The sequence below is a fragment of the Labeo rohita genome, chromosome 9, assembly GCF_022985175.1.
Source record: "Labeo rohita strain BAU-BD-2019 chromosome 9, IGBB_LRoh.1.0, whole genome shotgun sequence".
NCBI classification, from domain to species: Eukaryota; Metazoa; Chordata; class Actinopteri; order Cypriniformes; family Cyprinidae; genus Labeo; species Labeo rohita.
Window position 1 is genome coordinate 17,425,896 of NC_066877.1, and position 24,446 is coordinate 17,450,341.

The 24,446-nt window shown below is 36.8% G+C and overlaps 1 long non-coding RNA gene across 1 annotated transcript; it reads right to left on the minus strand.

The window, feature by feature from the left end:
* Positions 1-15,532: 15,532 nt before the first annotated feature.
* On the minus strand, positions 15,533-21,025 carry LOC127170457 (uncharacterized). Its single transcript, XR_007828369.1, has 2 exons — positions 20,540-21,025; positions 15,533-18,126 (listed from the first exon to the last, which is right to left on the minus strand). It is a non-coding gene; the product is annotated as an uncharacterized LOC127170457 (long non-coding RNA).
* Between the last annotated feature and the right edge of the window lie 3,421 nt (positions 21,026-24,446).

The following is a 24,446-nucleotide window of genomic DNA, read 5'->3' on the forward strand; positions in this document are numbered from 1 at the left end:
GGCAGACCCATTTTTCTGATTTCTTATTAGGAGTCAATAAATGTTTATGGGAACTATTGTGGGCCAGTTTAACATTAATAGCTATTGACAGATAGCTTGCACAGACTTGGGTGATGTCCTGAGATCATACTGACATTTCCCACCATTACGGTCAAGGATTGAAACTAGTGGACCTAATTTAGACCTTAAAATATGGCTTCCACCCAGATTGTCCGAAACACCTAATATCTTCCACCGTCTTTTCTTGGGAAGCACGGCACAGGGCGTTTCGTATGACCTCAGCAGTAAAAAGACATGATGTCATTTGGTTGGATTTAGGACACAATACGCTTCACTGTTTAGATGTTGCCTTTCCCATGAGCATCCTTATTATACACAGTATTAATCGACTGAAGAACAGACTAATGTTGGACAGCCATAATCAAATCCACTGCGAAAGGCAGCACAGCACCCTGCACATTTGTAATGCATTGTAGCTGATTGATTAAAAATGTCTTTTTGTTCGCTGCTGGAATTGCTAACTATAGACTCATTAAACATCCCATGAGTGATTGTTAAACAGATTTCCTGATGCTCTATTTATAGCGGCAGCACCACATAAACCCGTTTTTCCCACAAGTTTCTCTCTCACAGGCACTTGGACGCACTGTAAAGGTCTCCGAACACCCCCTACACAGATCTCTGCGGATGAAAACTCAGACGCTCACAGCACTAATCACTAAGTGACCATTCCCAGCAGCCGAAGGAGGGGGTCAAGCACAGGGCAAATGGGCATGGGAAAAATGCAACAATTATATCATTTCCTGCTCTGCCTTCACTATGAAAAAATGGAGAGCGTTTACTGCTGGGTGGAGCCATTGAGTTGAGAGAAACTGCTGTGTGTGAGGCTCGTGACGGCTATGTTGAAAGTTTGTCTTTTGTGCTCTTCCTCCAAACAGCGGGAAAAAAAACATTTAACCCAGCCACTAACATTTATTTAAAAGTATTTTAAAACACATTTTTATTATAATATTTTATTTCAATTGTAATTTAAAATATTATTTTATTATTTTGATGGAAAAATAATCAGAATTTAGTTTTATCATGTGTGAATTAAAAAAGAAATAAATATTTAAAAAACTTATCTAAATGTTTTATATTATTTGATTTAATAGAATCATTAAACATTTTTATTATTATTATAATTATTAAGCTTACAATACATATTAAATGATTTGTAAGCATGCTTTTTTTTTTTTTTTTTTTTTTTTTTTTTTTTTTTGTTAAGTAACATTTTCTGAATGGTTGATCTTTAGTATTATTAAAACTTCTAAATCATACTAATGAATGACATGACATGTTTATAGTGATATATAACAACCAGATCTGTATTGTGTGGAGTATGTTTTGTTCCAGCACACCTGTGTATGATTTTCAAGACTTTGATTAGTGGCTTCAGGTGTGTTTGATTAGAGTTGGACCTAAACTCTGCAGGAAGGTAGGTCTCAGGAACAACCCTGGTTTAAACAATTAAAGGCCTTAATGAAAAAGGCCTGTGGAATGTTTGAATAATGAACTCTTGAAAAGGGTGTAATTGGTGTCAGGTGTTTCAGTCAGTTCAGGTGTGGCACCCCACCATAAACATAATGGCACAATATTAATTACCTGCTGTTCAAAAGAAATATGGAGCCATGAAAAATATTTCAAAGGAGCTAGAAGACATTTTGGATTGAAAGACTTGGGCCTGCATTAATCTGCTGTTATTCATTTCATCAGAAACACAGTCTTCGAAAGGTCAGTGAGTGGGTATGCCATAAAATTCTCAAAGAAGTCACAGAAATACTAACAATTAAGGATGTGTAATAGTGTTTTGCTTTTGTTGATGCCTGAGTTAGCCAAAGTTTAACACCAAAACTACTGCATATGGAAACCCAAACCGTTTTGAACTGAGGAAAATACCCCACAACTTCTCTGCTTAGCATTTATAGGTTATAAGTTTCCAGTCACTGATACAAAAAGTTGATTGTACTTGTTCAATACAGATGGCACTGTAACATATTGTGGGTTTTCATGTCTGTGGTTCATTATACTAGCTACTGTTGTATATTTAAAGTTATTTATTTATTTTAATGTTTTTGAAAGAAGTCTCTTAGATTATGTTCACACTGTGAGCCTTAGTGCTCAAAAGAAAGTTTTCACGACGCCTCATCAATCTGCCATATTGGCGGCACTGAACGTAAATGAAATTTGCATATTATGCTGATTATTGCTGCTGTAAATGGTCAATTGTCATGTTTTGGGATGTACTAATCGGTCAGACCAGCAAAACCTTTGGAGTATAGACTGCCAAAAGTTATAACAAATCAAGTGCAAGAGTGAAGAGTGCAAAAAACTGTATAAGGAACAAAAGTTGTTTGTGGTTGGCCAAAATGAACCAGGATTTCCAGGGCAATAATCTTGACAGCATTCAAGTTTGTTCTTATCATTTCCGGACAGATAGGTGAAATATTATGCTAATATCTTAATTAAAACTGCTTGTACGTATCTTTACCACCTATTAACTTCAGTTTGTCAAAATATTGCACCCTTTCCTGCTTACTAAGTCCTTCTCTATATGATTTAGCAGCTTCCATAGGTTTGTTTCCAATGATTTAGACAGCATAAATTAGCAAAACAATGTATTCAGTAGTACATTAACCATGCAATCCATGCTGTTGTTTACATCCGAGTATCGCCAATATGGCCGTGCATCCGGGTAACTGACCAAATCATGATGTAAATGCAAACCCGAGCTATTCAGATTTTTGCTCAGACCTTTTTTTTGTATAGCTGTTCACATTTTTTGTTTTAAATGTGGCCAATATCAGATTTCTAGTGTGAACAAATAATGGTTCTTAACTGATTGTTACAGGGTTGCAAGGTTTTCACAACAAAATCCACCCAGTCACTTCTCAAACCTAGTCTAAAAGCCCAGTCGTATTTCGGGAGTAAATATCACATTAGTGGGGTTGCTTCAACCCACGGAGTTGAAAAACAACCTGTGGAAATAGTAAAGTAGACCAATTCCGTGGGCAAAGTGTGGACTTGGCAACACTTGCGCAGCACGCTGTCATATGGAAGTAAACATGGAGGCCGTAAAGTAAGCGATTATGCATTTATTTATCGTGTGATCCTCCGCAGAAGCTGGTGAAAATATGCACAGGCAATATGAAAAAAGACAAGAATGTGATAGAACAGAGCAGAGTTTTTGAAACTTTTATGATACGAGCCCTCATGTTTGCTTGTGTATAGATTTGTCACATGACTGTACTTCCACTGACTACCTTTTTCTCTCAATAACTTTGGGCATTTAAAATCTTTTAGGTGACTCCAGTGAGTGCAGAATCATGACAAATGTTGATGTAGAGTGACGTAAAAGTCGCATGAATTCTGATAAGACTCTTCACACTGCGGTTGCATTGCAAAACATATGAGCTGTATCAGATTTAGTACCACAAATGGAAGTGGCACAAATCGAATTGAACAGATCAGATTCCATGCAGTTTGTGCTGTTCACACTGTCATGAGAAAAACAGATCTGAGTCAAATGTGAGCAAAAGAAAAAAAAAAAAACGCATTTGGGCCAAATTTGCCTGCAGTGAGAATGTAGCCTAGACTCACAAGTGTGCACACCCCATTTTCCGGACTTTTTCCGTTGCGCCAATCATTTGCCGTCTCTTGTCAATTGCTAATTTGCTTACTCATGGACATTATTCATTTAACAAGTCACAATGCTGAAATGAAGCCATGCAAACCACAGATTAGCACAGCCAGGACTGCGTCTAACTTTTTTTAACAGTAACCAGAAATCTATTTTGCAAGCTGAAATAAAAGACAAGCCTCTCGAAGTCAAAACTAACGAAACATGAAGGCATGAATTCACACTCATCTGGGAAAGCCAGTGAGCCAGTGAACCAGTAAACGTTCAGCTCTCACCCAAAACGTAAGCCGAAAGGTGTTGCCGTAAAAGCTTGAGGTAATGACAGACGGGCCTGACTTTTACATCAATGTCCTTTTTAAAGCTCCCATAATTCACCCCCCTGGACTGTTATATCCAATATTTCCATGTCATATGTTTGAGTCAGAGTGTGGAGGGCAGAGTCGGTGAGCTATTTGAATAAGTGTTTGGATACAACTATGAAAGCATTTGTTTAATTTGGCTCGAACTGAGTGTAAGAAGTAAGAATGGTTGTGACAAGGTACTGATGTCAGAGCCATTGTGCTTGCAAACTCAATTATTATTTCTGTTGCTATAAAACACAGAAGAATCTAACGGAGCATCTGAAAAAAGAATTTATACTGTGAAAAGAAAGTTACTAAAAGCTGCATTGTAAACATGTCACAGTTTGGTGTGACTTAAAAAAGACCAGTGTGAATACGGTGATCACATGTAAATAATGCATCAAAGGATTTGATATTTTTCTTTTTTCATAATAAATAATAGCCACTGTGCGGGCTCCTTACTACTCCAGGCTTTGTTTTGTCCCTCATATATGCTATAAAAGCTGTGTCCAATGGGCAGAAAAGTTTCTGTTTTAGAACCATGTAGCGTTCTGACGGCCAGGCAGCACACTATCCTCAAACGGCTCTTCTCTTTCTCTTCTGTGGGCTAGTTTGAGAGAGGACAAGTGGGTTTTTCTTATCCCCTTCCTCCCTTGGCCTTCTTAGTCTTTTCAATGTCACACAAAAGCTGTGATAATCAAGGCTCAATTTCCCTCTCTTTCTCAATGAGTTTGGTCTGAATTTATTACGATGCCAGAGACTTACTCTTTGATGTCATTAAATCCATGAGGGAGTTCATTTCCTCTCAAAGCACTTTATCAAAGCACTTCAGATGCGTCCTCAAGCTTTCTCGCGTGGAAACGCTCTACCAGAGGGCTGTTCACCACAGACGCAGTGTGTCCTTCCTACGAGCCCTTTAAGAACGAGCCGCCGTAGCCCTCAGTCACTTTATAACCTAGAGAAACAGGAAGGGTCAAAGGTCAGATTTCATTCTATCAGTCTCTCATTTTTTCCTTTTTCTAAATGTTACAAAAATCCCTTTGCTATTTAAGGATCTTTAAGCTGAATTTGATACAGTTCTACAGGAAATGTTGGTTCTATTCTGGATTCATAAAAATAAAATAAAACATTTAAATAATATCTTTAAAAAATAAAACTGTAAGAACCGCAAAAGTTATTACAAATAAATAAATATATTAAAATACAAAAAATAGTAATATCTGTTGTAATTGTTGAAAGAATGTTGTGTACACACAAATTCATATTAAAATTTAATTTTTGTTTTTTCATCTCGATGAATTGGCAATAGCTTTAAAAAATGTCACGTGGTGTGACCATGATTTATATAGAAATCAATTCATTTCCTTAACACCCTTAAGTTTTTCTAAGATGTTCTCAGTAATTTAAGTTTAGAAACAAAGTATTTGCATTTATTTTGAGTTTTTGTAAATAATGATCTCATATTTTTGTTTTACAGTTTCAGAGTTGTGTTCTTAAATGTAGTGTGCAGACTTATTTTTCCTGTAAAATGTTTTAAAAGTACCATTTGCTTAAGCATGCTGTAGCAGTGATTCATATTTGGTTTTTGATATTTGATGGTTATATAAACCATCAATTAAATATAAAAGTACAAAAACTGGGACACATATCTAATGGAAAACACTCTGCAGTGGTTGCACCACATGATATGTGGTCGCACCACATGATATTTCAAATTCAGTCAAAATTTACAAGCACAGAATTGGCCACCTAAACAAATCAAGCTAGCTTCCCACAAAAGGTCACTATGAAATTTATAACAGAAATAAAAACTTGTAGAAATAACATAATATTGATTGTTTTTTTGATATCCAAACTATATACCAGCCATTAAAAAGTTTTTTTTTTTTTTTTTTTTTTTTTTTTCCAAATCTGAATAAGTTACAAACCTGCGTGATGCTTCCATGGGTAATTGGCAAACTGCTATATGAAAAGTCCTATCTTTGAATGGATTTCAGCATAAAAGTCAACCAAACTACCAAAATAGTAGTTTTTTGATGGTCGCACCACATGATATTTAATAAAATGGAAATCATCGGACAAAGTTTGTTTGTATGTTACGATGGAAATATAAATACAAATGCTTTGCAATTTTAAACAAGATTACAAACACTTTGGAAATCATGACAAATAGTACAGAAAATTAATCCAAATAAATTTAGGGTAATTTCAAAGACGTTTCCAAAACAACAGTTATGACCGGACGGTCGCGCAACATGCTATTTTGACACTTTGAATACAAATATTTTATTTTTATTTTTTTAAGTTAAAGTGGGTCCATACATAGGAGACATACTTCATATATATGGCATCTTTTTAATGCATTTAAACTAATTTTTTACAGAAAAATGCAATCGGACAGAAAATTTTTCTTTGGTTAATTTATACATATGATTTCTCTTCATGTGTGAGTTCCAGCTGAAAACATTTTTTTTTAAGGATACCTAACCTGTAAGGAGTTTCCACATGTAGAAATAAGGCCAAAGCTAGGGTCATCTTACATTTTGTTATTCAAATGCAACAGTAAATTAATCTATATTAACTTTAAAAACTTGAGTTGGTATCTACGGCATGTCATTTGTAATCATTTTACCTCTGAAAGCAGAAAAAGATTAACTACAACTTATTATGAATATTCATTTATCTGATTAATTTATTCAGATTTATTCTGCAGCGTCTCTACGAGCCGGACACAATGAGAGGCAGATTTGATTCACTATCTTGTCACAATGTCATTTCATATTTGAAAAGAGCAAGAGATGGTCATTTAACTCACAAATAAAGTGCCAACTAATTAAATCAGACAAGGACAATGAGTTGTGATACTCAAACTCGGATAAAACAGAGAGACTACGAACATCTCAGAAAGGTCTGTGATAAGACTGAATGGTCAATTCAACACTACCAAATGAGGTCTCCTTAGGTTATCTTGGATAAATTACTTTACTCTGGTGACACAAACAATACAGAACTGCCAAATCGCTCATACGCGCCATTGTCTGCGGTGGAGCACAAGCTTTTTTTAGGCCGCGGTGCGTGACTTGAAACAGGGCAGCGGTCGCCCTTTTTGAGCACTTGAGCGAAACAGACGAGCGAAATCTGCAAAGTTTGTGTTGTACGGCCAAGGCACTGAGAGAGTTTTCTTTATGTGTGTATTTAAATTCCTACTTAAAACAAATTTGTGTCCTCCCATGTGGCATGGCTTCTAAGACCCAGCAGATGAGATGCATCTGTACTCTAAATAAGGCTCCTTGAGGGCGCGATGAATCTCTGCATGGAGCAAAAACAGAGTGGCTTACATCCAAACACTAACGCAAGACAGTTACGCAGTATTCCCCTTTTCTTTTTCACACACTACACTAAATAGTACTCTCTATGAAATCAAATAAGTTATTGTTCTGCGCGGGGTACTGGCTTGTTTTTCCAGTGAGGATTCCGCAGTACAAACAAACAAGAAATGTACAAAAAATGTCTGAATACAAAAGTATAGCTATGATGAAAAGTATTGTGATTAAGAAGGCCTCCACATACCCCACAGCCATCGAATGTCATCACTTACTGCATGTGACTGCCGTTGTTGACACAATTTTATTTTCTCATGAGACCTCCGTTCGGTTGGTTTAAATGCAGTAAGCCAGCTGTTGACTAATGGTGATTCAAGTAATATATATATTCTCACTAATAACAGCACTGGGGAGCCAGTGAAACTTGGCCAATTTAAGCTGCCTTTGAGCAATATCTGTTTCATACAGTTTAACAAAAAGCACCTGTCAGCCACCCCCGAATCCTCTGAACTAGTGCTGGGCGTTATACCCTTTGAATTACACACACGGTATGAAAAAAACCCGGCATAAAACAATTAATGTAGACAGTAGCGTTTTCATTTGAGGGGAGATCCCTGTTAACTGCATGCACTAGTTAGCACTACCAACTAAATAAACCAACTGTAAACGGCTATTAACAGTAGTCAGAGGCCACGTTCACACAGCAGAAGAATACGGTTGTCAGTCTTGTATTTGAGTCCTTAAAGGAGAGGTCCACTTCCAAAACAAAGGTTTACATATAATGTACTCACCCTCTTGTCATCCAAGATGTTCATGTCTTTCTTTTTTCTTCAGTCGTAAAGAAATTAAGTTTGTTGAGGAAAACATTTCAGCATTTTTCTCTATATAATGTACTGCTATTTGAACTTCCAAAAGGCAGTTTAAATGCAGCTTCAAACGATTCCAGCTGAGGAAGAAGGGTCTTATCTAGCAAAACGATTGGTTATTTTCATTAAATAAAATACAATTTAAATACTTTTTAATCTCAAACGCTCGTCTTGCCTTTCTCTCCCTGAAGTCTGTGTATTCTGGTTCAAGACAGTTAGGGTATGTCAGAAACTCCAATCGTATTTTCTCCCTCAACTTCAAAAATCATTTCAAAATCATCCTACATCGCTGCAGAAGTTCCACCCCAGTCTTTGCAAAGTGAACAAGCAAAGAAGATCAAACAGCCTTAACAAAAAAGGTAAAAGAGTGATATAGGATGATTTCAAAGTTGATGGAGAACATGAGTTTTTTGACATACCCTAACTGTCATGAACTGGAACAAAAGCAATTCAGGCAGAGTAAGACAAGATGAGCGTTTGGCATTAAAAAGTACGTAAATTGTATTATTTTTATTAAAACCCTTCTTTCTCAGCTGGGATCGTTTACAACCACATTTGGGATCGTTTGAAGCCACATTTAAACTGGATTTTGGAAGTTCAAAATTAGGGTAAACCGTGAAATGGGAAGATTTTTGGTCAAACTGCCCAGCACTGCTATGAACAACACAAACTTTAAAAAATTACTGAAATAGGACTATTGAGACTAACATAGATGTAAAACCTGACAGATTTCTATCGTCATCTCTGATTAAAAAAAATCACTAATTTTGATCAAATATCTGTTTGTGTGATTTCTGAGAACTTTGGTTTGGCATACTTCCTTTCACTTTTTGTACAGCTCAGCAGGGTTTCACTAACAGGCTATAATGGCCCATGGGGATATTCTGCCACATTAAAATCATATTGTTATGGTGATCAAAAATCTGCCAAAATCTCCATGATGTCCCTCAAGTTTTTATTTGAGCCACTTCTTCTCCTTTCTCTGCTGGAAACCCCGTGATCAGAGGAAACCCGGACACATCGATCCAAGCTGAAAACAAAATGTTTATTGTAAGGCTCTGTATTGAAAATAGGGTTTACATGGTGGAGTGTTGTCTATAAAAGTCATAAAAACAAAGGAGGGATGTGGCTCCCAGAGCGCTTGGACATTAGTGCAGGAAATGGAACAAGGTCAGAAAATTAAAAGTGCAATTTTCCGGTTCTCATTTTCTTAATTCATTGCAGCTTAAGCTGTTCTGTGCTAAGGCTGGTCGGAAGGAAGGAAGGGGTTTTGGCTTCGACCAGTGGTCTCTTAGCAATAGCACAAATCCGTTCAAACCAACGTGCTGGTGTCCTTGTGGCATCCTCTCTCTTTTTTTTTTTAAAGAATGGAGGCTTCAAGTTGTAGATGAACACACAATAAACCATGTTAGTTTAGAGCTGCAACTGCTGAGAATCTGACAATAAACAGCAAGTTTGCAGTTACAATGAAACTCAAAGGATGAATGTGACATTGAGGTTCTTATTTGCGTACAGGAAATTCACTGAATTGAATGTTGACCTATGCCGTAATTGTATATGCACTGTGAATCATTTAAACATAGATTAATTATATATTATATATTAATTATATAATTACACATTAAATGTGTAAATATAGAATCAAAATAATACAATACTTATTAAATATCTGTTTAATCATATTTAAAACTAATTTTAAGACTTTTTTAAATTATGGTTTTTGTTTAGCATTAACAATTATAGAAAATTATCAATTCCGGAAATGCTGAAAAATGCAACCAATATTAATCACAAGATTCTCTTTATTTCTCCATTCTCCTATGCAACCCAATAACAAACAATGCAATAAAATGCATTAAATGTAATTCTTTAAAGACAAAATAAGATGAAAGACATGGGTCAGTTATATAAGAATTTTCTCATCTTTTAAATATTTAGGGAGAAAAAACACAAATGCGTAAATCGGAGAAAGACAGATAAAGCCCTACTGTATCATTTCTATGAAAAGTGTACATTTCTGTGAAACACTCCTGTATTTGGTTATAGCCTCCAAACTTTGCTTCAGTAGCGTAATTTCTCATCAAATGAAGTGTACATTGTTCTCAATTATACACACCCTTTAAGTATTTGGAAACATAAAATGAGTATTATTTTAGGAGAACAGTATCATTCACTGAAAGCGAGTAGTTTTGTCACCCTCTAAGAATTTAAACCATGTTTTCCCAGAAACACTGAAGTGTCACTAAACATCAATGCTACCTCAGTCAGAGCATAAAATCCGAAATAGTTTTGTTATTTATGAAATCGCTTTTCATAATGGAAAACCTTTTGTGATTATGTAACCCTGGCAAATTGGTATTATTTGAAGTATTTACTTATTTAAATTGCCTATGTAACTTTCATAATCATATTAGTTGCAGCATGTGTCATAGAAAACGGGCCTAAACTGAGTAATACTTTCCAAAGACGTCACATAACCATCTCCCACGCACACTGCTAGAACAATAAATGCTACAGAAGCTTTCAAATAAAAATATAATCACATATTATGTATTGTTAAACTCATTTCTAGTTCATTTGTAGTTAAAACCGATAAAAACATCTTTGTTTAAATTTTTATATTTCTTGTCATGTCAAGCAGATGCGGTTTTCTCCAGTCTATTGTTGCTATAGACTAATTATCTGTTTGTAAACATTCCGGATGCGCGCGCAGCATGGTTGCAGAAAACCCGGGAGAGCCTTTTATGGCTGGAGAATTACACGGATATGAAAATACTTGGATTTAAAAAGAGTTCAGATTATATTGATTAGATGTCATTTTCAAAATGTTTTAAAATTTGCATATTACAAGAGCTTGTCACCCAGCGATAAGCACTGTTATTCAACGAAATTGACGTTAGATCTTACAAATCCGAAACAGGGATGACGTTTTGTGGGTGGTTCAAGTGGCAGTCTATGAAGCCATGGAATAAAAGAATAAAAAAAAGGTAAATGTGATTTTATATTTCAAAATTCTGACTTTATTTTCGCAATTCCGAGATTATATTCCACGACTCTAGAGGAAAAACAACTCGTCATTCTCTCTTTTCACATCAGCTCAGAGTTTATATCCCACACTTCTGGCTTTTTTCCCCTCAGAATTAGCAAACTCAGTAGTTTTGTTAAATTGAGTTATAACGTCAGAGATATAAACTTGCATTTGTGAGGAAAAAAAGTCAGAATTGTGACATAATATAAAAAAATGTTATGTAGGGCTAATACAATCCCCTATGAACAGCATATGTGAATATTATAATATAGATTATGACCTATTGTTTATATCAAATTTATGCTTTAAAAGTGGAGTAATCATAGCAGTTTTCATCCATAGTATGTCCGTTTAAACGTCTGCATTTAGCTTCAAATGGCATCTTTGACTACAGTATTCTATAAAAATCATTTGCATTCCGATTTTGACATCAAAAGACACAAAAATATTTTTTTTTTCTCTTATTCCATGGATTTTACCTGTTTACCTCCACTTGTTACCGGTGTTTTTCTGCAACCACTATATGCTTTATAAGTGAACAAATTTGTTAAAAACATTGTTAAAAACCAATTTGTTCATAGGCACCAATTCTTTTAGAGAACAAGTGGCTGTGCTTATAAGCAAGTCACTGAATCATCTAACAAATTTATTCAAAACACTGAATCATTCTGTAACTAAACACATCTACTGTGTGTTGCTCAGTGTTCTGCTAGGCTTTGTTTAGAATTATTTGTTTTTATTGGCAGAGCTATCAAAGTAACTGGCATTAATTAACACGTAACACTCAATATTAACTTCTTGTTTACTTAACTGTTTTGTAAAAGCGATATCAAACAATTGTGGGTTGTTGTATAAAAGCAATATCGTCATAAAGGAACCCCCACCCCCGCTTCATCTGTCTAGAGCTTGTGTATACATGTAGTAGTTTCCTCCTGTATAGTCAACTAAATTAAGAAAGGACTCTTATCAGCAACTATCAAGATTTCCACTCTGAAAAGACCCCCAACTTCACTAACATGTTACATATGGCACACATGTTTGCTATTACAGCCATTTTCCTAAGCCACACACTTCTGTGCTCTTGCAAATGAGAGGTTCACAGCCCCGCTTTGCCACCACTTGCCTCCGATTCGTAGACTCCCGTTGGCAAAAAGCTGGATGGGACGCAGCGCTTCAGCCTGCGAATCCTGATTTTTTTTATTTTCTTGCCATCTGATATACATTGAAGGTAATGAAACTTGTGTAGTTTACGCAATGATATTCCAGTAGAAACTTTGAGGTTGAGTGTGTCGTTTTTGATTGTGTCTTAATGATGCCTACTTTCGTACGCCTTTATGATAATGTTTGTCTTTTCTTTTTTGTTATTCTACTTACATTTTTTTGTTCAAATACATTTTAAGTCAAAAGTTTACATGCACCTTGCAGAATATGCAAAATGTTAATTAATTTACCAAAATAAGAGGGATCATACAAAATTCATGTTTTTTTTTATTTTTTTTATTCAGTACTGATATTTCACATAAAAGACATTTACATATTGTCCACAAGAGAAAATAATAGTTGAATTTATAAAAATGACCCAGTTTATATACTCTTGATTTCTTATTACTGTGTTGTTATCTGAATGATCCATGTTTTTTTTTTTGTTTGTTTTTGTTTTTATGTTTAGTGATAGTTGTTCATTGTTTATCTTGAACAGTTAAACTGCCTGCTATTCTTCAGAAAACAATTTGGTCCCACAAATTCTTTGGGTTTTCAGCATTTTTGTGTATTTGAACCTTTTCCAACAATAACTGAATGATTTTGAGATCCATCTTTTCACACTGAGGACAACTGAAGGACTCATATGCAACGATTACAGAAGGTTCAAACGCTCACTGATGCTCCAGAAGAAAGCACAATGCATTAAGAGCCGGGGGGCTCTTCTGTAGCTTCTGAAGGGCAGGACTAAATGTAAAAAAATACGATATTTTGGCAAAATAAGAAAAATGTATAGGCCTACATCTTCATTCTATTCAAAAGTTTTCAACCCCTGGCTCTTAATGCATTGTTTTTCCTTCTAAAGCATCAGTGAGCATTTGAACCTTCTGTAATAGTTGCATTTGAGTCCCTCAGTTGTCCTCAGTGTGAAAAGATGGATCTCAAAATCATACAGTCATTGCTGGAAAGGCTTCAAATACACAAAAATGCTGAAAAACCAAAGAATCAAGTGTATGTAAACTTTTGAATGGGGTCATTTTTATAAATATTTTCTCTTGTGGACTACATGTAAACGTCTTTTATGTGAAATGTCTTGCTCAGGTCAGTACTAAATTAAAAAAATAACATGCATTTTGTATGAACCCTCTTATTTTGGTAAAATAATTTCTGAGATTCTGCAAAGTGTATGTAAACTTTTGACTTTAACTCTATGTACACATTTTGCAACACAATATTACTTGCGTTAATAATGAATATTTAGCTTTGTTCAGGTGTTTTCAGTACAAGAAATGAAATATGCAGAACATCAAAATATCCCAGTCCAAGACAAAATGTAACGCCACAATTGTTGAAACTTTCCAGTTGCTTACAGCTTGGAGATGAGATGGGCCCTCTTGGCACCCTCCCTCTGGCAGTGTCTTTGCACACAAGTATCCGAGCTATCCTGTGCCAGCTCTTAAACACAATCCTCCAATGCTACTCTGGGTTTGGCACGGGCCTGGAATTGGGGACCAGAGCTAAATAACTCCAGACTCTCTAAGCATTTGAAGGGCAACATTTCTGATGTACGGAGCGAGAATCGGGGGCCTGTGTTTTCCAACCAGACTGATAAGGCTATTAAAGACGTTTTTGAGGCGCTGTTTCTGTCGTGAAACAGAACGTGGCCAGCTAGTGGGAGAAAAAGCAATCCTTTTGTTTTTGAGAGGACAGAAGGATTTCTTGAGGCCTTTGGCTCTTTTGTAATCACATCCAGACTCTGTTTGATTATGATATGTGAGCTATCGCATCACTGAAATCCCTAAAGTGGCTTATGGTCTTATAGGTGACATTTGAGGTTGTGTTGGCCTGTGTGCTGTCAATACACTGCCTGCGCATCAACGGTTATTTAATGCGGCGGTACGTTACATACATAAGAGCGATGGTTTAGTTTACAGTAGCATTTGGCCCCAGCAACCATAAAAGACCTAAATTATTATTGTTTTCTTACCTGCACAGCTAAATAACTTGGTGGCTTAGGGTAAACTCTTTTAAGCATCTTATCCACTGTACATTTCATGTGAATATATAATTATATAAGGCATATTATTTTTATGAAATGCTGCAAGACGTCATTCCTGAACAAAAAAACAAAACAATCCCGTAGGGCTGATTCTAAACCCACTGATATAACATTTTTATGGTTTATGACTTTATTTAGAGGCAAGTATGAGATTACGGGTGTTGTTTTTAAAGGAATCTACAGTGGCAGAAAACCCCCTTTAGAACAGGCCTTCAATTCAGTGGACCCTGTGCATGTGATCTGGCCCCTGCTACACAATACAGTCCCTTAGGGCATGTAAATAGCCGTCATTCAGTCATGTTCAAAATGACAGACAACACAGCAATGCACTGGGGTGAAAAGTCGTGACTCTGTCAACTCTGTCCCAGCAAGACACCGTGTTAGTCACATGACCTCAGAAGGTTCACTTATGTTTAAGTGGCTTGCAGTGTCGTTGTATTAATCATTCAAACAGGATGCATTTACATGTTTTCTTGTCTGTAATTTTTTTTATGGATGTACTGAAGGAATGTACTGTAATTCAACATGCTCTCAAATACATATTTGCAGATGTTTTAGTTACAAGTGCTCACAGAATTATGAGCTTTTACGTTACTGTGTAATACCCTAGATTTATTTTGGGGTAAATGTTCTCTGTTACATGAAATTGTATAATGTGGTAATCAGTGCTGTCAATTTCTTATTCATTTATTATTAACTTATTATTAAAATAATTATATAAAACGTAATTTGTTGATAAATTAATGCATTTTGCGTAAATTCTACATTAGGGATTCTGGCGATTTCATGGTTTATATATATATATTTTTTTTTCCTGACTGAGCCTTTTTAGGAATCAGAATGTGTGAAACAGTTGCATAGCAAATGCATTTTAATCACAATCCAAACAAACTTGCTACATACAGTATGAACTTTTTTAGATGTAAATTGTATAATTTCAAAATTTAAAGCAAAAAAATAATGATCTGGCCTTTGTGCTTTGTGAAATTATGCTACATAAAACATCTACACGAAAAACAAAAACTGAATGCAAATGCAAGAATGCAAATTCATTTTTATTTTCAGCAGGTGGCGCTCATGGAACAGCAGTAATACTGTGTTTCCTTGATTACTGTTGTAAACACAGCAGCGCTGCATTTAAATGCTACATAAGGCATTATGGAGATAAGATGAATCTAAAATGTCCTGAAGACAGTCAGTTCCCCTTAGAGATACATTTATATAAACCCCTAATTCAGTATTTAGGATTTTCTTCCAACACTGTGAACAGTGATTTTGCTCTGCCTGCTGCTGATTTCTATTAACAGCCGTTTACAGTTGCTTTATTTGCCCAGTTAAAGAATTAGTTCTGTGTTATTAATAGTTCTCTAACCATTAGTAAGAAGTGTATGCATGCAGTTAACAAGGATTTCTTCTAGATTCAAGGCAATGTCTACGTTGCTTAGCCACTTGTACCAATAAATTTATACCGTATATATGGCCCAGAACTACATTGAAGTAGGCCTAATTCAAGATTGAATTCTTCAGTTAATTAAATATGATTAATGCAATAATTTTTGCAATAATTTAAATTCATTCTTTTGACAACACTAGTAGCAATATTTGAAGAGTTTGTTTGCAAAAACAACATTAAAAGAGATTAAAGGGTTAGTTCACCCAAAAATGAAAATTCTGTCATTAATTACTCACCCTCACGTTGTTCCAAACCCGTAAGACCTTTGTTCATCTTCGGAACACAATTTAAGATATTTCTGACGAAATCCGAGAGGTCTCTGACCCTCCTATAGACAGCTACTACTACCAAAATGATCGACAAAGTGCAAATGAACTCTTTGCTTGTTTGTGCAACAATATATCATCTATAAAAGGAGCCATCTAGTAATTTATGTCTTTAATATTTTTTTGGTTATAATCATAGAAATTATTACTAATAATGAAATTGTGTCTTTCTTCTCAGGTATTTCTGATATGCAGTGTGACAAGAAGCGAGGACAGTTTCGTGAGCTCAGAGAGCACGTTTGGCGGCGAGCATCTTTTAGCACCCTGCCCAGATGGCGTGCGACAATCGGATGTGGGGGAGCCACCAATAAATATATTTCCACATTTAAACTACGGAAGAGGAAAGGAGTGTCGATCAAAGAGCCAGATCTCCGAGACAGGTACCAATTACTCTCCGGATCAGATATTTACCATGAAGCTATTCCTGCCTTTGTGCGCCTTTCATATTGCAGACAGTTTAAGGAAAGGCTGTCTTTGATCAGACTGATAAGCCATGTTGTATGCCAACACACGCATGCACATTCTAACGCTGCGACACACACACACTAACGCATGCTAAAATGCACTCAGCGCCACATGTGCAGCCAATTAGCAGCCGAGTGTTTATGGGGGATCCAGATGAGTTTCAAACAGGGCACGCTGCTCGGCAGACTTTGATGGCTTACAGCTTTAACCTGCTCTCATCACACTGTTAGAGCAGGAATGGATGGAAATGTTGTTGAAACGTTTGCTTTGGTTTAAGGGTCTTTAGAGACGGCGTGGGCTGAGCAGGCTGGAACCGCTGCTGCATGCCAACTCCTGGAGTCATGCATTTTCGACATGGAGCTTGATGTGGAATATTTCAGGAAAAAAGTTACTTTTTGTTTACCATTGAAGAATTTTTCAAACATTTCACCCCGGATCACTGTTCTGAAAAAAACCCACCTGTCTATCTAGTGGAACAAGCTTAGTAGAGCCATAAAGTCAGTAGCTCTAGTGATTGATTCCATATCCGCTGCAATCCTCTTTTTTTGACAGAGCTTAACACATTGTTCGCATCTCCATTTTCCCTCTTAACCTCCCCTTCTCCATCATGTAGTAGACGATTGCTCCTACAGGACACAGGGATTACAATCCAGCACGGTGGGAGTCAGATTAAAGGACAATACCCTAATGCAGACAGACATTTTAAAGTTTATCAGAGTTTCTCAATTTGTGCCGCACCTATTCTGGCCCCTTTTATCAGATTAAGTCTGAATTTTTTGCTTTTTCAAATGTTGGCTGACACACAGCATCAAGGCGTTTTCTTGTCCCAGGTTAAGATCTTGAACATCTGTCCTACTGTTGCAGTTGTTGTTGTTCTCCTGAGGGATTACATGCTGATTTGAGAGCTCATTTCTTGGAGTGGACATGCTAATCTGATGGAGGATGATGGGTTATGGGGCCATCGAGTGCACAGGTGGGTCAGATATGCAGTTTTGCATCCTGGTATGACCTGCAAACTCTTTCGAGAGGAGAGTCAAAGATTCAAGCAAAACCGGAGCCAATATGTGTTTTCCGTGTAAAATTGTTCTGCGATGACAGACGAGTAAATCATGCACAGTCAAGACAGTCAGCATATTCCAACCAGCTTCACCTCAACAGAAGAATAGAACAGCACATTAATATGATATGCACATATTTTATGTATTGTGTGTGTTTGATGCCCAGGAGATCTCATTTGGTGGCTTCTCCACTGATCCCGACTGCTCTGTTGGTTATCAGAGACCGGTTCGCGTTCTTCAGATCAGTCCTTCCAAAATGGACTTTGAAGTCAGTGTCCCGTAAGGAGACTTCAGTCTCAGGGCGGCTGAGCTCTGGGATGTGCTGGACCTGAATGGAATGAGAGTCAGCACTGATAATAAGAAGACTAAAAAAAAAAGAAGTTTTAATTTTTTTTTTAAATAGTTTGATAAAAATGAAAGAATAATAAGAAAAGGGTAAATAAAGTAGTTTTCTGGGTTCAGTACAAGTTAAGCATAATTTTGGTTATCACAAAAATGTGGTAGAGACACTTTAAGATAAGTGAATAGGGCTGATTTTTAGTTTAAAAACACAAATGTGAATCTTAATCTATAAAAGCGCTTAGATGAAGTCTTCTCTTAAGACATATGTATTGTTTGAGCTGTGTGTGTGTGTGTATATATATATATATATATATATATAATATATTTACAGCATTATATGGTTAAGAATTAAATCTAAATTTACAGAGAAGAATTTAATCACTTAAAATCACATTAACAATATATCTTATGTCTTTCAACAGTCAGCTTTTTAAAATTGTATGGATAATCCAGATTTTCCTTTTAAAGAAAAAGAGTCAATTAATTTTTGTGATGATTATTATGATTGAACTTAACTCGTATTGAATCGGGAATATTCCTTAAGCATCTCTTAAAGGTCCACTCAAGTGCTTTAAAACATGCAGCGTTATTCTATGTGTTGACATAATTTTAACTGAAACAGGAAGACAGGGCGGGACATATTAAGCCGCCCCCTTTTTTAAATGGCTAATAGCGTTTCGTTTTTTATCACAGCTTGGGCCAGAGCTGTTGAGCTCAGTAAAGCCGCATTTGACAGCGTATGACCTATCACAATAAAATATAGCATTCTGTGTAGAATTCAAATGGGACGATTTGTTTTGTGGTCTGTGCCGACTCGCCGCATATGATCCATTCTGTGCTATCATGCTGTGCTATCGTGTTTCTGTACCGGAGCAGACAGTGTGCGCACTGTGGTGGTTTGCGTGACAGCACAAAACCAGACTTCATTCACCCCAGAAAGCATATTTACACTGTCTGAATCGTTCCCCATCTCCTACATAGTGCACTATGTGTCATTCACTGTACAGAAAATAGTAATTCTGTAAACAAGTGACCGATTTCAGCCGCAGCTTCATGGTCTATTTATAGTGTAGGGGGCGGGACGCTTCGGATTCTAGGGAGCATTTGATTGGACAGAAAGTTTGATGAGAAGCTGAAATGCAGGGTAAAGTCATCAAAGTTGTTAATCCATATTGGTGGAAGTGAGAGACTGTGTTTTTAAGTTTTAAATGCATAATTGTAATTAATTGCAAATTTTGTCATCGTTTTAAAACACACTAGCTTGTAGATAACCTTAAGGCTAACATATTCATACTAAACACCAAAAAACTTCAGTTTTTACTTTTACTTTTTTATGTTTTTAAAACATAGGGTTTAGAAATAAATGTAAATTTACACAGAAAATAATTTACTCATTCAGTCACTTAAAATCACATTAAAGGGGTCATCGGATGTCCATTTTCCACAAGTTGATATGATTCTTTAGGGTCTTAATGAGAAGTCTGTAACATACTGTAGTTAAAAATTCTCAATGGTAGTGTAAAACAACTCTTTTTACCTTTTTACAGTGAGCCGTTCTGTTGCATTTGCCTTTAAATGCTAATGAACTCTGCTCATCCCGTCCCTTTTTTCCATGGGGTGATGAGCCATAATGTTTACTTTAGCTGAATTAGCTGCAAAGCTTGCTAACTACCACATTATTAAGAAAGGCGATTTGAAAGATGCATAAAACACCCTTATACTCACTTCTGCTCTAGGTGAAGCTGGATCACGAATGATTCGCACGAACATAGACACATTTGGGTAGATTGCCCAGCACATTTCCTTCAAAAATAAAAGCAACGTCAATCCTCTGCATCTTCAGCAGCTCAGATGTCAGGAGTAAATGACGACTATTATGTTCATTATTATATCCAACAACAGAACATCTCAAACTCTCAATCTGAGATATTCTTGTCTTCCCCTGCACCGGAGTCGACACAATGGCGGTCGGACTGATTAAAGCTCACTCAGCTCATTTAGGGCGGGTCTAAGGTAAAACAGTCATGTCAATCAACTATCATGAGAGCGGCCTTGGTTGGTGTGAGAATGGCCTGATTTGAAAAAGGGGATATTACTTATAAAGATTAAAAAAATACCACTGGGTGGATTGTTATCATTACAGGGTGGTTGTGTACACTCACTGCCAACACACATTTATGCTCAAACAACATGTAAAAGTGAGTTTTGCATTCGATGACCCCTTTAACGTTATATCTTGTGTGTTTTCCATGTCAATAGTCAGCTTTTTAAAATTGTATGCATAATCCAGATTTTGCTTGTAAAGAAAAGGAGAGAATAGTCAATTTATTTGTGATGATCATTATGATTGAACTTAGTACTGAAACAGGAATATTACTGAAATATACTCTTAAACATACCCCTTTCTGACATGTTTCTCTCTACGATTTGTTGGTCGAAAATCAACAGGACTTTATCTGGCGTCATATAGGATGGACCCAGGGATCCCAGGGAGTAAAGTTAGAGTACGAGTAAGCCTATCGGGCCGGTATGTGCTCTGAGGGGCAGCCGTGGCACCGCGCCATGGGTTCAAACACGCAGGGTAAATATTTGCTTCTCTTTGGTAGGCCGACTTCACGGAGGTCATTCGTCTGGGATTCCCTTGGCATCTGCCACTCTTTGTTGTTACAGTTGGCATTTTTGGCACAGGAAAGGTGGTGGGGCAACAAAACGGTCACCTGGAGAACAGAAAGAGAGACTTAGGAGCAGAGCGGAAGTGCCGGAGCTGGCATTCATACAGCTGTTCCATTTGAAACTCAAGCGCAGCCCGTAAAAACGCAGGAAATGGAGAAGAATGCATTTTGTCACTATAGGTCACCTCTCTCTTGTTTGTCGGAGCCTTTTATGTGGAAACACGTCAATGAGGGTTTCAAAGTGACTCACTGTTTCTCATGTTGCAACTGTAAAACCGACGTAATCCATCTCTTATCAAAGCGATTTCCCCCGTATCACTATAATGAATTCATTTATTCTTTCCAGTCACATTTGATATCCACTCATAAAGGGAAACGCCATCCCACCCACTTCTGGTCGTCCTCCTGCGATCATCTGATGGTGTGCGGTATCAGCCTGTAGATGGTGCTGTGTTCCACCGATCTCCTTCTCATCCCTCTATCATCTCTCTACAATGAGTCCATTGTTTTCATATCCTGTCTTGCCTCCTTTGCCCAAGATCCCCCACCGTTCACTTATTCGACCGCTCTCCCACTCTGTTTGACTATATTACTAGATTTGTCCCCCTTCACAATCCAAGCTACATTTTGTCAGTCTTTTTTAAACCCACCCAGCCAGGGCAGGCCCTGATTATGCCATCCGCGTGCTATCGTGGGCATTTTGAGGAGGAGGAGGAAGATGGCGTAAAACTCAAGTGCAGAGGAGGTGGGAAGGGAGGAGGGAAAAGGCACATATACACAAACACACAATTCCCAAAGCACTCTTGGGGATTGGCGAGGGCCAAGAAATCTCTCTTCCCTGGAACACCTAATCCTTGGGTCGGGGCCAAGGACCACAATCTCTGTGCACAACTGACACCGGCCACCAGAGACACTTTAGGGTTTTTTAGGCGTGTCCTGTTCTCTCTCAGCTCACCGCAGCCAGAGCATGAAGCATGGGAGAAAGACTCGGCAGCCCAAAGAAAATAAATGATGTGGGGAAATACAATTCTGAAGCTTTTCATAGGTGCTCACAGCCATTTTTCAATGAGAAAATCACAGTGCACGTTTTCGTGCCGCTGTGTGTGTGTTTGAAAAGGAAAAACTTAACACAGAATGTGAAACGACAGTATGGAACAAGCCTTTAGGGAACTCAAGTGCTGATTTAGGGAACTTGATTGTTTCGTGTAATTTATAGGCTTCTCAATTTCCAATGAATCCGTAGGTTATATATGAAAACGGGAACTCTTAGATTTGTTAAATGCAATGTTCACGAGTTGATCACATTTTTAAATATTTAGCATGTACTCTCTCGTTTGGTTTTTTTATGATGCAACATTTCCGCTGCTATGAAAATGTATCCTCTACAAATCGTGGCTGTAACCGAAAAATGGTAAATGGACGGAATTGAGCTACAAATATAGCAACAAATCACTCGTGCATGCTTCTTGCTGGATTTCATTCTTTCAACTCGCGTCTGCTCGAATAACAAATATAGTGAGTGACATGTTGCAGGTACCTTGCTGTTTGAGCATTTACACTCTAATGATGCAAGTTTGCAGAGCTGGTTGGCATACGGCATATAAATCTTCGACAGCTGTTGCATTCTGAATGCCGTTGCGTGTTTACATAAGGGTAAATGCCACACTTCCCCTGGTTTTAAAAATGTAAATGTCGGACATGGCCAATTAGAAGCAGGAAAAGCAGGAAATGTCAGGTGTGAACCTTTGACCTCACAGCGGCCATTATTTTGTAGGCATCGTTTAAAATGTTACGTGAGTAAATTATACTTTTTTTGATGTTAAAATAGTTTCTAATGTGCAGTGACCCTGTACAGCAACTTTGACTTAACCACTGGTGTGAGTTATGGGGTGGGAATATCTGTTTGTCCAACCAAATGTGAAGTTAAAATGCAAAATGCGGTCTTGGGTTGAAGACTGATTAAAAGAAAATAAATAAAAAGTGGTAATTGCAACCTTTTTTCTCAGAATTGCATGTTTACATCTCACAGTTTTGACTTTATTCGGTGCAATTGTGAGTTTATATTTCACAGTTCTGAGGAAAAAAGTCAAGATTGCAGGAGTTTTTTTCTCTGAATGGTGGGATATAACTATTTCTTGCAATTGCGAGTTTATATCATGCAATTCTGAGAAAAAAAGTCAAGATTGCAAGAGTTTTTTTCTCTGAATGGTGTGATATAAACTTGCAATTGTAAGAAATAAAGTGTTTATCTTGCAATTCTGACTTTTTCTCACAACTGCGAGTTTATCACGCAATTCTGAGAAACTAATGTCAGAATTGTAAGATACAAACTCTTGGATTTACATATTTTGATGGCAAAAATAAAAACACAGACTGGCTAAAAAGGGAACATTATGAGGAAAGAAAAAGTCAAAGTGAAATACTGAACTTTTTGTTTTGATTTGTTTAGAAAAATGGCTACAATATATTACGGTTAAATATGAAATACATTGTTAGACTTGACAAACGGTATTGTGTTTGGTGCCTTTTTTGTCTTGTGAGAACTCTTGTGGACATCTGAGAATTCTGGTGTCTCTTTACCACAGTGACCAAAAATAATCAAGGACATCTGTTGAAATTGTTAAATATGGAAAAGGGTATATTTTCCCTCCAAAACTGTGTGTGGACTTAAGTAGATCTTTAACTTTGAGATCAAAATTGGACATATGCTGAAGGAAAAGTTTGAAATACTAAAAGCAGCATATTAGCTACAGAGAAAATAAGATATTGTAAATGAATGTTATGTTGACCAAATTACAAGTCATGCAGCCTGTTGCTGATGGATGTTTCCCTTAAACTCTTTTTAAATGTTGCGGTTTGTCATTCTCTTGGTCATTTTTCACTTGGTTTGGTGAGGTTCACCAAACTCATAACAACTTGAGAAAAAGCTGGACAATGCTGTTTTATTTTATTTAATTTTTTTTTTTTAGCTTATGTAACCACTGTAGAATAAACATTGACGTGTTGACCTCACCAACACTGCTGACCCCTGGATTTTGGTTTGAGATGTCGTGTGTCTTCTTGACACTCAAGAATACACATTTGAGGGTGCTCCTGTGGTTCACACTGTAACTCTGTTCAACAACACATCACACCATATTAATCGAAAGCTGACAAACGGCCAGAACAAAGTTCATCTACATGGTAAACTTCAAAATGAATAAAACTGTATGAGGAAAACAGTGCTTGTGGCTATTGGCAATCAAATAGATGGGCAATTAGCTATGACATGTTTTCCCCACGATTTGATTGATATTTACATTATCATATTCTAATTGTCTGTTCATGCATACTTATTTACGTTACGAAATGAGAGGGCCTCATTGTGTTTAGCTTAAAAATCATTTGCATAGATTACAATGTCACTAAGCAAATTATGTGCAGTCAGCTGAACATATGCCTTGTTCTGACAGCGTCGGCGTTGTCAGAATGCGTACAGACAATCTGTGATATTAGTAAAGAACAGTCTTCATTTGATTTCTGGATTTCCTGTTTTGTTTAACTTGCTCTCCACAGTAAAACTGGACAGTGTTTCACACAAGATGATTGAGCCTGTTTGTGAGTGGATCGCAACACTAAATATTGATTGAAAGCT